Genomic DNA, 15,179 nt, shown 5'->3' on the forward strand with positions numbered 1-15,179 from the left:
TGTGACCCCTGCCATACACAGAGAGATAGCAATGAGGAATACAAGAGAAGCTGACTAGCTGAACTGTTGATCAGAGGCATAAGAGTTGGAATTTCTGACTGCTTTTGTTTCTGTTCCCTAATGATATGTCTGCTGGAGAAGATGAGAAAAGAAGACAGACTGTGTGGAGGTTAATTTTCTGCATTTCTGGATCACCTGCCTTCTGAATAAAGTGAAGCTATTAAAAAAAATAATATTTGGTTTTACCCTAGGACCCTGGATAACCTAGTCACAGGTTCTTGGTCACCTAAGCAGTATTGGGTATGTATTCCATACCATGAAGTGAAATCAGACTTTTGCTATTGCCCCACATTTTGTATTACCACTGCCCTGGCATATATTGGGGGCATTGTTAGTCTGAGGTCATGTATCTGGGATGATAATTACATTTATTTGTTGAGCAACTGTTTCTTAGTAGGATAAAGAATCCTTTGGGTATGTGCCCAGGATAGTATAGCTGACACTTAAGAAATATAAATCCCCATCATTCTGAAGAACTTCCACACTGATTTTTATAGTAGCTATGTGAGTTTTCACTTGCATAAGCAATGGATGAAGGTTCTCCTTCACATCTTCACCAGAAGAAAACTGCCTCTTATTTTACTGATAATAGATATTATAACATGTATAAAAAATTTCAAAGTAGTTTTGATTTCCATTTTCTGGATAGCTGGAGATGTTGAAATTTTCCTTCTGTTTTTATTTTTAAAAGGTTAATTTGAAATTATTTCAGATGGATAAACCATAGCCATACTCCACTTCATCTTAGTTTCTTAAAAAAGAAGAACAATATTTATACAATTCAGGAAAAGGAAAGATCTAAGATTGGGGAGAGTTTCATTTTTTTCTTTTTTTATATTTTTAATTTAAAATTGAAAATTTAAATATATTTTATCATATTCTTTTCCTCCCTCATATTTTTCTAGGATCTCCTCCCATCTCCCCAACTTTAAATACCTTCTCAAAAAAGAAAAAAAAAGACAACAAAATGTTCCCAAACCAGGAAACAAAAGAACAACAATAATAATAATAAAACTGTAACCAAATGAAAATACACATAAATACACACACACAACCATACACACACACACACACACACACACACATAACTGTGACCAACAATTGTATGTTAGTCAACTACTATTGGACATAATGCTTGCATTGCAGTAGTTGATATATCCAGTGTCATTCCATTGGAGAAACCTGTTTTTCACTTTTCCAGCAGGTGTAAGTAACAATTCGGTTGACAATGTTCACAATAGGTCTATTTTTCATTCATTAATTCAGATAGTTTAAATACAATAATAGTAAATTACAATAAGCTAAAAGCACATTCACATGAAAGTTTTACAAGGAAAACAGCAAACAGACAAAGCAAATGGATCAGATGTTTACTCTCAAAAATTCCATAAAAACACTGAACTCAGAGTACTGATATATACCAAGTGGATGTGTAAAGTCCATGTACATGCTGCCTCCATTCTCTATGAATTCATATGAGCTTTGATGATGATGATTTAATGGGATTTGCTTTCTCTGTTTGCTTCATCGCTTCTGGCTTTTATACTTGTTCAATTGTTCTTCCTCTTGAGTCCTGAGAAAAGGAATTTGTTGGAGACATCACTTTTATGGCTGAATGTTTCAAGGTCAAATTCTGTTGATATGTCTGGCTAGGGATCTTTGACTCATTTTCCATCTGCTGCAAGAGAATTTATCTCTGATAATGATTGAATAAGGTATTGATCTATGAGTGTAAAAGAATGTCATTAGCAGTCATTTAATGATAATCTTTATTTTTTTTTGACCAGTAGTATCTAGTTTTACTTTAGGTCTATTGTCTATCTAGTCTCTGATTCTTTGTCTCTCAAGTAGTGTTGGATATGGCTTCCATCTCATGGAGTGGGCCTTAAGTCAAATCAGACATTGTTTTGCTACTCCCACTCTCATAAATTTTGTGACACCATTGCACAGTCATACCTTATAGTTAGGACATGGTCATAGATCAAAGGGTTTGTGAATGGCATGGTGTTTAGATTTTTTTATGGTAGTATTCTAATCTAGTTTCTTCTGCATAAAAACAAGACTAAAATACAAATAAAAGTTTGATTATTAATCATATGAAATAATATTACACAAGCTGTATTTTGTCTTAATGTAAATGACAAAATCCAAAAAAAAATCATTAAAATTTTTGAGTGAGAGAGAAAATAAGTAAAAAAAAATAACTAATATAAAAATAGCTTGAAATAGAGAAAATAACACAGGGTTCATATGTAGGAGGATATTCCTCAAAAGGCCTTTCTTACAAAATTTGTTTGACCTTTAAAAGTCTCACTTTTCTAGTTTTTACAATAAAATCATTTAAGTTGATAATTTTAAGTTATTTCAAATATGAACATATATGACTTGAGCATGCCTGGTGTCTCATCTTCACAAACTGACCTAACCAGTCACTTAACAGTCATTTCATCTTAATATGTACATTTTCCTCATTGAACTTTTACATGGTAGAGTTTGTGAACTCTTTCAATAAAAACTACTACTTTATTATTTTACCTTTTTATTTTTGAGCAAATAATTTATTTTTTCAAATATTGTATAAAAGAATATATTATTTCATTCTTTTTTAACAGATTTTTTTGTGAAGCATGTAGCATGTACCTTTTGTTACCTTGTTTTTAGCTTTGAGAAGACAGCAATGCCAGACCCTGTCCAGACTCTGGACTGGAGAATATTGGATCCATGGATACAAATCACAGATACACACATTTCTCAATTTCAACCTACCTTATTGACTCAATTGTGGGCTCTTCTAAGCTTTTCTAGGCTAGTGTGCCCTTCCCAATACTCTTAGCTCAGCATCTCTCAATCTTCCCTCAGCTTCAGTTGTTCAGTTAACTTTAGTTCCAGCTCAACACCATAACCTCCCACTTAGAGATGAACCTATGCTGCTTTGCCTGAGATTTCATATGGCTGGTCACCTTTTGTCCCCCTGAAGCATGGTGAAAAACTTTCCTCCTCTGTGTCTCTTCACCTTCCCTTCAGGACCTGGAATCCAGCCTCTTTCCTTCCACCCAGCAGCTGGTTGATGGCTTATTTACTGATAGATGAAAACCAATTTGGAAACAGAAAATTAGCATGAGACCCAACCCCTATAGAAGCATGCTTTGTCTTAGTGACATCTTTAACCTTCTCCAACTCAGGATTCTCAGCTGTAACATCATCTGATATTTTTCCCAAGAATTCCAGCTCAGAAGAAAGCCCATTCAGAGGCTGAGTCCTCAGCCACTCATATAGATATTGCAGAGGCTATGTGTTCTTCTTGGCAGTTAAATTCTAGTTTTCAGAGTATTTGACCAGAGAAATTTGAAAGTTCCCATGGAAAGTAAGTAAAAACTATTTATTGCAACTCCAAGCATACTTTTGTTCATACATGGTTTGATTTGGTAACCAATCTTGTAAAATATGTAAGTTCTGATAGTCTCTTATACTTTTGAGACATTAATAAAAATATGTATGTATGTACTCAAAATTGATATATATACTGAAAATCCTAAATATTTAGAAGCTAAGCAGAAGAACTTTTGTTAATTATGTCATCTTGGGCCATATAAACATGTCAAGCCAGTCTCATGAATTTTCATGTTTTAAAACATGAAAATTGATAACAGCAACATGATAAAATATATTCTAAATTTCTTTGTTACCTGCCATTTATCAGTTATATTATCACTTACAGAACTATGCCATTTCATTCTATAATACTTCCATCTAACACACACCTTCTGTTTGTTCTATTTGCCCTCTCCCAGTATATCTCTGAAGGATTTCATCATATTGCCAGTAAAAACCTGAGCTGTCAAAATGAAGAATTTGTCTCAGGAATGAAGATTTTTGTCTCAAAGGCACAGAGAAACCTTATAATCTGTCATTATTGTTAAACTTGTACTGGGAAATGACCATGATTTCCAAAATTCTACACAATGGAATATAGCTTTATGGTAATATGTCAACTTAGAAATATACAGAGTTGAGGTGAAGGGAAACCTTATGGGAATATTGCATAAATATTGTCTTCAAGGAATGCAAATTGAAACTATGATAATACACTATTTCTTATCCCCTAAAATTATGATACTAAAAACACAATAATAGGTGCATTACTTGATTCTGTGCTGTTAATTTTACATTACTCTGACTGAGTTCTTTATAAATAACAGAAGTTATTTTTCATGGTTCTAGAGATAGTGATCTTCATAGTCAGAATGGTAGCATTTGGTCTAGTGAGAAATTTTTGTGTGCTTTTATGGCAGAAAGCAGAAGGGAAATGTGACAGTCTGGTCATATAAAGCTGTTGTGAAACACCCAGGTTTAGCAGCAAAAAGAACACCATTATTGGAGGCTCACCTCTTAAAATCCCTGGCTGTTTATACCACCACATCAGCAATACCTCAGTTTGAATGGAACTAAGTACCTCTGTGATTTTGTCTGTGTCAAAAACATTCAGCCAATTTCAACAGGAAATTATGCCTATTGATAAAAATAAGTCTAAACTTTATTTCTTCCATATTGTCAGTCAGAATGGGAAATGATGTGGCTTCTTTAAAGATAGTTTGGGTGTGACTCACAAAAATAAACCGAATGTTACTAAACAGCCTCCCAATTCTCCTACAGAAAGAACCATGTGCTGCCTTCATCTTGAGAAAAGTTCCAAAAAGTTTCTCACTAAGGCTGCTGACCTGTTTTTGAGAGGATTTACTATATTTTTAAACATAAGTACTTTACGTTCTACTCAGTCTCTTTCCAGAGGACACTCCCTCTCATAGAGGACACTTTCTCCATACCCCTTCTTCTTTTCTGAGTGGGTGGGCCATGCATGGATATCCCTCATCATTCCAGATTAAGCCTATGCTAGGGTCATTGCATACTTTCACACTGAGGCCAGAAAAGGCAGCACAACTAGAAGAATATATCTCAAATATAGGCAACAGCTTTTGGAATAATTCCCACTCCAGTGTTTCAGGACCCACATGTAGACCAAGCTGCTCATCTGTTCCATATGTGTGAGGAGGCCTAGTTCCATCCTGTGTATGTTCTTTGGTTGGTAATTTAAGTCTTCAATCACCCACCAAATTCCATATTATTTGACTCTTTTGGTCTGCCTATGGAATTCTTATCACATTCAAGCTGCAGTCTTTTCTCATGCAAGTATAAACATGGAATCTCTCATTTTATATAGGTAAACCTCTCTGTATGTAAATTTCACTTTATAGCTGTTTCCCCCCTCCAAAGGCTCATTGCATGTAGACTCTCCCTTCGTCTTATATAGTATAAATTTTATTATTCTCTATTTTATATATGTATTCCCCATTAACTTGTTATTTATATTTCCACCAAAATGGAAAACAGGTTTTTTGTTTGCTAAAGTTTCATTGTCTTAAGAGTTTCTGGAGCAGCATGTATGACCTAACCTGCAAAAAGTAGAATAAAGATTTCCTCGGCAGAATTTCTTTTGGAAAAGATCCCAATGGCACAGAAGTAGAAGATTTGAGAGAATGAAAGTTAAATGTAAGAAAGCCAATAAAAGAATTAATATGTTGCCTCCAACTGTAAAAAAAAAATGATGTTTGGTGTAATTAGAAGCTATGAACAAGATTTCAAAATTCCCAATAAACAGAAATAAAGATGAAATATTTACCAGCATACTTTCTCTTGTCTGACATATTTGTCTCACTAGATTTTTCTTAGTCTTGAGCTTTAAGAGAAGTACACAAGTGTAGAGAAATTTGTGCAGACTCTTCCTCAATAAAAGTCCCAAATGTTCAAAGGCTCTGGAAATTCTTGAGAAAATTTTGTCAGTCTTCCTTTAGAAAAAATTGATCTATTGTTTATGTTAAGTATCATAAGCTTTGATAATTTTCATTCAATTTCCTTCTTGAAGAGATAAATCAATGCTCTTGCCATATGAGAAACCACACACAAAAAAACGGCACATACAACAGGCTCCTTAAAAATACTATGCAATATATAAATGGCTCCAGACTCAAGATGTTATCCTGTCACTGATAATCAGAAAACAATAAGCAAGCAAGCAAAAAAGCAAAAACTAAAAATTGTTGAATTTGTAAAAGCAAATATTCCATGGATATTTTTAACTGTAGGTCAAACATAAAATTAAATAAATTCTTTATTTTCTTCAAATAATGAGTGTAGAAGCATATATCACAGTTCTCATGTATCTTCTCATATATTTTTAATATTTGTTATGGATATTTTAACCAGAAAACATATTCTGCTTAATTTTTAAAATTGTATAAGTTGTAGCTGCATTATTTTTCCAGAATCATGTATATTTATCTGTTATATATGATATTAGAATTAAAGAAATCATGTGGCTATTTAAAAATGACTTAATTTTTAATAGTTTTAATTGAACTGTATTATTTCTCTTCCTACCTTCCAGTACCTCCTAGATAACTTCCTTAACACTCCTTCTTGTAACCATTCCTTCAAATCTCTCCTATGACCATCATTCTAAATATAATAACATCTTTTTCTTTATTTCTGTTGCATATAATATGTGCATGTGTGTGTGCATGAAAAAATGCAAATACACCAATGAGATAGAGAGATAGATAGACAGATAGATAGATAGATAGATAGATAGATAGATAATATATACATAGGTGATAGGTATTTATATGTGTTTTTAAAATTGATAAATAAACAAATTCTATTAGTTTTTTAATTATACGTGTTTCATTTTTTAAACAAAAAATTAAATCATTTCTAGATAACTAGACTTAAAATCAATCAGTATAGCACTTTATTGATTTAATTAAATAATTAATCCAAAGTTGTTTGTTTAATTTTATATAAGTTCACTACTATTTTATATTTAGTTTTACTTATTATTATATAAGTTTTTCAAATTAATGAGATTTGTGACACTTGACACTGGTATAATGCCAATGACAGACAATAATGATCAGTGAAATAGCAGTGAATACAGAAGTGGCATTCATACATTGAAGATATGAAAAAAGTCTCTAATTACACTTAAGATGTAGTCAACAAGATAGAAACCATTCCTTGTACATAAAATTGGCTAACTAGTCAATAATAGTAAAATCATAGATAATGGACAAGAACCTGTAACTACTACTTTTCTAAACTAGCATAATCCCTAATAACAACCTAAACATTTGTACTTATACTCACAGATTAAGTTAAGCTTCACCTTCCTAAAGTATAGTTCTTGTAACATATTGAAACCATTACAGAAAGACTGGAGGAACAATGAAGTAACATGGAAGTATTGGTAGATCCAGAAAATCCAGGAATTTGATATATAATTATTTCTCTTATAATTATATATAATTCTTATAATCTTCTTATATAAGAAGGATGTATCTGTTATAAGATACATCCATAAAGTCTCACCTACATGATTACCTGAATATGAGCAGAATAATGACAACAGCAGTAGATACACCAATGTGATAGAAGAAATACTCAAAGCAATGGAAGAAAGACCACAAGGCCTCTCTCTACACAAAGAAGTAAAGAAAACTAAGGAATGCTGAGTACCAGAGAAATTATCTTCTTTGGGGAGAACAAGTACTCACTAAATAACTATTAAATAAGTATCAAATGGCCAACCCCTGAATTTATTCACACAAATAGCATTATAAAGACTGTGATGGTTACATTTAGGAAGAATATATATATATATATTCTGTGTGTGTGTGTGTGTGTGTGTGTGTGTATTTATGCTGGCATATTAATAATAATTAATAAAGGAGCCATGAGTTTGTAAGAGAGCCAGAACAGTTATGTGGGAGGATGAGGTTCTGGGGGAAGGAAAGAAAAAGAAAAACAGAACTTAATACACACACACACACACACACACACACACACACACACACTGGCACATATATGTATGAGACATACATATGCATGTAACAGCTATTAGTGAGAAAAGTCAAGAATTTTTTTAAAAAGAAAGAAGAGTCCTATGAGAGGTTTAGAGGGAGGACAATAGGGTTATGATGTTATCATAATTTCAAAAATAGATATTAATTTTAAATCTTAACATTCTATTATTTGAAAGATAGTTATATTTCTAACTTAGTCTATCAAAAGTATTTAGAAGAATTTACTCTCTGTGATATGCACTAATTTTCTAACTAAAATTTATGGCTTTATTTTAATAGAAATTGTATTCTAGCTTTCTTAAAATATGTATCATAATGGGGCTGTGTTTTATTAAATGAATGTATTTATAACTGGATGAAATGAACAACGATGTATGTTCATGTAAAAATAAAAATAAATTATCAGAATAAACTCTTGTAACACGGACTACTTAAAGCATACAACAATTATTAAATAAATGTTAGAAGAACAGTAATTAAACATTGAAGTCTACATATAACAGTATTTGTTGCTGATGGTTTTTGATTGGTTTATTTTGCTTGTCTAACACAACTGGACTTTTTGTATATAAATATTTGATATTTAAACATACTTTTAGTATGTTTACCAGGCTTTCCCAAACTTATTATGCAGTCTATGCTTACCTCATCAAACTTGGAAAAGTCTTCTGATCATAGATTCCTAGGGTACTAGATTCTAGGCATAAGCTATCCCATTCTGTTCTACTTTTTTGTTTTATTTTTCCAATGAAAATGTACCCATTAGATCAAAATAAAATTTTCTGTAACTATGAAATGATCCAGCTTGATTTTAACATCCTCAATTATTCATACATTTAGAATTTTAACTGATAAATAAATTGAAAAAAAATATACTGTGAGAACATACTTTGCATAAGGTGACAGAAAGATGATTCTTCTATGAAGTAAAGAAAATTTATTATTTATGGTAAGAATTCTAAAACCCTACTGAGTTTTTCAAATTAGAGAATTCACTAATAATACTAAATGTGGTTTGAATTTTTTTTTCAGTTTTGGTGGTGATTAGTATATATGTGGTATAAATACTTATGAAGAATTATGTACATATGTGTGTTGTGTATTCATGGATGAATGGGTATATGTAACTATGTTGAAGCCAAAGAAAGTTATTTAAGAGCTCTGTTATGTTTTACCTTAACAGAAAACCTGAATCTAAGCTGCCAAGCCAATTAGCTTCCAAGATCTATTGTGTCTGAACACTAATGCTGGTGACAAAGCAATACCCATATTTCTTGAGGTTGTCTGCAATACAAACTCAAGTTCTCATGTTTAGACAATAATATAACAATATATTCCCCACCTCCATTATCTTAGTTGAAGATTTATATCTGTGGGAACAATAGGATAGTAGAGGCAGTGTAGTTTACTTTTCTTTTCAAAAGTTTTTGTAAATAAAATATTCTAATTTGCATATGAAGTATTAAGTAACATTTTAACATTTTCAAACAGAATTTTTAATTACCACCATTAACTTCCTTCATATCCAGCCTACACCTACCTGCCTGAACCCTTCAGCAACTAACAAGTTTGAACTCTAAAAGTGTTCCTAAAAAATTTGTGGTACATTTTGATATGAAGGTCATGAGGTTTTTTTCTTATTTTTCTTCAATATAGCTTATAATTATAGACAGAAATGCAGAAGGCTACATTAGTCAACCATTTGATGTCTGAATAATTTTTACATTTTTAAAACATAAGCTAATTATTTTAAGATTGACTTTCTAATTTCCAATATTTACAATGTCACACTTTTATTAAACATTGTTTTCACTTAATTTATATTTGTTAAATTACTACAATAAAGTTTTAAACTTTATTACTATGATAAAGTTTTATTACTACAATAAAGTTTTAAACTGATTTTAGATTTGATACACAGCTTTAAACACATATGATTCTGTAAGTAAATGTTAAATATCTCATACTGTCTTTTCCCATTCCTTTTCCACAATTAACTCTCTTTGAGCATGGCCTGATGCTGGAATACTGGGTACACTACATGATTTTAGAATTTCTTATCCTTTCTTTTTGTCTCAACCTATGATTATAGGCAGGTTTCACTGTTGATGCAGGTGAAAGGTCTTACGGAAATGTAATAACTGACATGAACTTTTCTACACTAGAGGTTACAGCCAAACTTTCTTCAGTTTTTGTTTGACCTGATGTTTGAAGTCATGTCTTAGCTGCCCTTTTCTTATTCATCACAGAGGACATAGAGGATTTCTGAGTCAACCAACCACTGCTCTGTGTTAGTCAAAGTGATTTGACAGTTATTTTCTCTTGTAATTCTGACTTTTTACTCCTAGATTTGACCTGAAATTTTTCTTATCCATTATTTTTCTCTTTTTATGGTTTAAAAGCCCTTGATAATTCTTGTTTTGGAAATCTTTCTCTGTGTTACCAGTACATATGTACCCTCTTGTGGCTCCAAGGATCAATGATTTGTAACCTTTCTATCTAAAGAATAAATAGAAAAAGCTAAAAATGGCTTGCATATATTTTTCTATTTTTCCTAAATAACAGTTACTTATCATCTCTGGGTTTTCATACTATTTTTTCATTTGTTTCCTACAACATATGAAGGTAACAATGTTCAGTTAACTTAGTAACCTGATAAATTCAACAGCCATCTCCTTCAATATTGAAAATTATGAAGAACCTGTTTAGATAACATTACTTAGAATTAGGCGTACTGATAAAATTTAAATTTTTAGTTTCTAATTATTTTCTATTTTATTTTTTCAAAGAGATATATCAAATCTTTAGGACTTTATAAAATCACTTATTAGGTTATATTTTATAGACACCTTAGTATTTGCATGTGACAATAAAGAAATTTTGTCTCTCATTTTATTTCTGCTGATAACTTCTTTTGCAAGTTATCTTGTCAGTTTAATAACATTTAAAGTCACCTTATGAGACCAATCCCTATATATGTCCATAAGGCATTTCATAGACTATATCAGTAGAACTATGAATATCTACCCTGTTAGACTATATAAAGAAAGGCAGCTGTGCAATAGCATTCATTCCTCTCTGCTTCCTTCATGACTGTGGATTAAAGAGAAAGTCAGGCTTACATTCCTGAAACTATGCTTCTTTTAAAACACCAAATTTTCTTAACTTTAACCCAAAATAATCTTTTTCCTCCCATGTATTTTTTTTTTTTTTTTTTTTTTTTTTTTGGTATTTTGGTCATGGCAATGACAAAGTTAATTAATGCAGTTTTATAGCACTAATTAGAACTTCAGGTATACGATTAAAATAAGTGAGATTGGCTCGCATGTTGTCTTTGTCTTGGTCCAAGTGATTTATTTCACTGTCAATATATTTCTATGTAACCAAGAAAAATGTTTCCCTATGTTGTTGTTAATCTTTTTAAGTTCTTTTCTTCATCAATCAGGAAGATCATGTATTATGTAGTGTGTGTGTGTGTGTGTGTGTGTGTGTCTGTGTGTGTGTGTGTGTGTGTGTTTGTGTGTGTTTGTATATCTATATAATGGTCAAAGAGTGGGATCTTATTTTATCATATTTTCACACATATGTGGCTGTATGTTTTCTTGTAGTTTGCTGACTTCTAATAGCACAATACCTAGGTAATATTTTAAACATTAATGACTAGATTTCACATTAAAATTAAGAACTAGATTTCATTCTCCTAAAAGGAGACATCCAAAAGCAATCCAAAGATGTGATGTAACCAACTGTCTCACCCAGATATGATACATATGAATGACATTAATGAACAGCATCACGAGGTAGTGCAGTAGTGTTATGCATAACATAGCAGTAAACAATGGTTCTCTAATTGAACTTGGGACCTCTTCAACAAAAGAAATACTAAAAACCGAGCTAAGTGCTTCATGAGAGTGAAGTCTCAATTATTAGAGAATCATCAACCACTAATTTTCTATATCCTCATAGTCCTTAATAACAATTTATAAACATTTGCCTATATACTCACAGATAAGAATAGTATACACCCTCATCAAGAAAACTTTTATTTTGCAACAGAAAGAGAACATACAGAAAATCAGAACTAGTTAAGGTGCAGAGATGTGGCCTCAAGTTTCACAGGATATATTTACAAAGCACCCCCATATGGGGTAACATTTCAAAAGAGAAGTTTGTTGTGTGATTTTGTCTTCTTGCTGTATTTATTAAATATCACCAACATGCTTGCCCAAATATGAACTGAACATCAAGGAGACCAACAAACAACCCAAACTTTACAAAGAAAAGCAACATTATGTGCATTCAATGGGTTATATTTGAGAATATATGTATAAACAAATGTTTATATGTATGCATTAACAATTGAAAAAAAGAGGCCAGGTATCTGTAGGAAAGCAAGGAGTATATAGGAGGGTTTGGTGGAAGAAAATGGAAAAGAGAAATACTGTAGCTAAAATATCACCTCAAAAATTAACAAAAAAAATATGTTAACCTTGTTTTTCAAACTGTACTACTGAATCATCACCAGTCACATGCAACATGTGTGCTATAAAATGAGACAGGATCTTTAGCTTCATTTATTTGTGAGGTACTAATGTTGTAATGGTAAACTGGACTATATTGGAGACTGTCTGAAATTTCTGATGATAAGATGTGGGAAGCTTTCCCCTACTTAGCCAAGTTAATACCTAGCAAAGGAGACTGTGGACTGGCATAGACCATGTACAGGCTGTAGGTACTTGACATTACTATTTCTATGTGTGTGGTCAAATGCCACAACACTGTGATATGATATTCTTTGCAGTATGAACATTGCTGAAGGAAAACTTGAGGTATTCTAAGCTCTGTAAAATTTAATTTACTAATGTTTTCTGCTTGCATATTTGGGTAGTAGGAAAGAAGGTATGCCATTAATATGTTTGCTAGCTTGGGTCATTATCCCTTCAAGTCTACACATCCCAACATTTGGCAAGCAAATAAAAGACCTATATGGCAAAAGCATATAAATACCCTGGACTTCCCTTAAATGAGGAAGACAATAAAGAAGACTTGAGGCTTGATTAGAACCACTGTCTTGTCTCCATTCTTTGCATGTCTTCTCCTTTATCCCCACTCTCTCTCTTGCTAGATCCTGACCCACAGACGGGAGCAGCAGAGCTTTTCAGGACACTATACTTCTGGTTCATCCAATTTTACCCATCTTTACCAAAGTTATTATAAACAAAAACATAGTTATTTTTCCTCATCATTTAACCAGTTTCTTCTGATCATTTCTCTTCTCTCTAATATTGAAACAGACACCAGATAAATATGTTAAACAAATTACAATCTTTCCCAGTTTGTAATAGTTCCACAGTTTCACTATTACTTGAAAATAGTCTCAATTTTATATCAAGTTCTATATTTCCTTAGTGATCTAGCTTGAATTACATTATGACTTCTACTTACAGAACTTTTTTTTGGTCAGTGTCCTTCCTTTGTTTCTGCAAGCATTTAGATGGGTTCTACCTAAAAATTGTAATCCAACATTAATATAGATATCACCTATTTCTCAGAGAAGTAGAGGTAATGGAATTTCTCCAATCCCACTCCACTAGATAGATATGGAACCATGGCTAAATAAAAGTTACACTGATAAAAGTAGAGTAATAAAAAATAAATAAAAATCATGGCTGTACAAATCTTGTAGTTAACAGAGTCTTTCAAAACATTATACACTATTGATTCAGTTTTCCATAGAAAGTTAAGACAATAATAACAGTTAGAAGAGTTAGAAACACCATCAGATTCTTTCATCAGAATCTCTGACTCAATGCCAGCATTACCACAGAATTAAAAAAAAATTTCACCTTCATTTACCAACCCTTTGTTTCTTGATAGATAACAAGTAGGATTTCATGTTAAGATTTCTAAACCTACAAAAATCTGTACCTCCCTGTAGAAGTAAAGTTTTTAGGTGGTAGTGAGGTAACATTCATATAGTTCTTATACCTTTGCCATGTATTTTTGTGGTAACAAGAATAAACAATCACTTTTTCTTAGCATCTCTTAAAATCAATTGGCTCAATTTCCCAATAAAACAACATAGACTAACAGACTGGATACGTGAAACATACCTAGCATTTTGCTGCATACAGGAAACTCACCTCAGTGACAAAGACAGATACTACCGCAAAGTAAAAGGCTCAAAAAAAGTTTTACAAGAAATGGTTCCAAGAAATAAACTGGAGAATCAATTCTAATATCAAATAAAATTGACTTTCAAGCAAATGTTATCAAAAAATAAGTAAGGACACTTCATATTCATCAAATGAACTATTTATTATCATGAACTCTCAATTCTAAACATCTATGCTCCAAATGCAAGAGCAATCACATTCATAAAATAAACTTTACTAAAGCTCAAAGCACACATTACACCTCAGACAATAATACTGGGAGACTTCACCACCCCATGTTCAGCAATGGACAAATCATGAAGACAGAAACTAAACAGAGACACAGCAAAACTAACAGAAGTTATAAACCAAATAATTTTAACAGGTATTTATGGATCATTTCATCCTAAAACAAAAGCATATAACTTCTTCTTAGTACCTCATGGTACCTTCTCCAAAATTGACTATATAATCAGTCGCAAAATAGGTCTCAACAGATACAGAATGATTGAAATAATCCCATGCATCCTGTCAAATCACCATGAACTAAGGCTGGTTCTTCAATAACAATAAAAACAACAGAAATCATACATACACATGGTAACTGAACAATGCTTTACTAAATGAAAATTTAGTCAAGGAAGAGATTAAGAAAGAAATTAAAGACTTTTTAGAATTTAATGAAAATGAAGGCATGTCATACAAAAACTTATAAGACACCATGAAAGCAGCCCTAAGAAGAAAACTTATATCTCTAAGTGCCTCCAAAAAGAAACTGGAGAGAGCATATCCTAGCAGCTTGACAGAAAACCTGAAAGCTGTAGAACAAAAAGAAGCAAATACACAAAAGAGGAATAGGCAGCAGAAAATAATCAGAAGGCTGTAATCAACCAAGTAGAAACAAAGAGAACAGTGCAAAGCATTAATAAAACCAGGAGCTGGTTCTTTGAAAAAATCAACAAGATCAATAAATGCTTAGCCAGACTAACTAGGGGGCACAGAGACAGTATCCAAATTGATAATATCAAAAATAAAAATGGAGACATAA

The sequence above is a fragment of the Arvicanthis niloticus genome, chromosome 11 (assembly GCF_011762505.2).
Source record: "Arvicanthis niloticus isolate mArvNil1 chromosome 11, mArvNil1.pat.X, whole genome shotgun sequence".
NCBI classification, from domain to species: Eukaryota; Metazoa; Chordata; class Mammalia; order Rodentia; family Muridae; genus Arvicanthis; species Arvicanthis niloticus.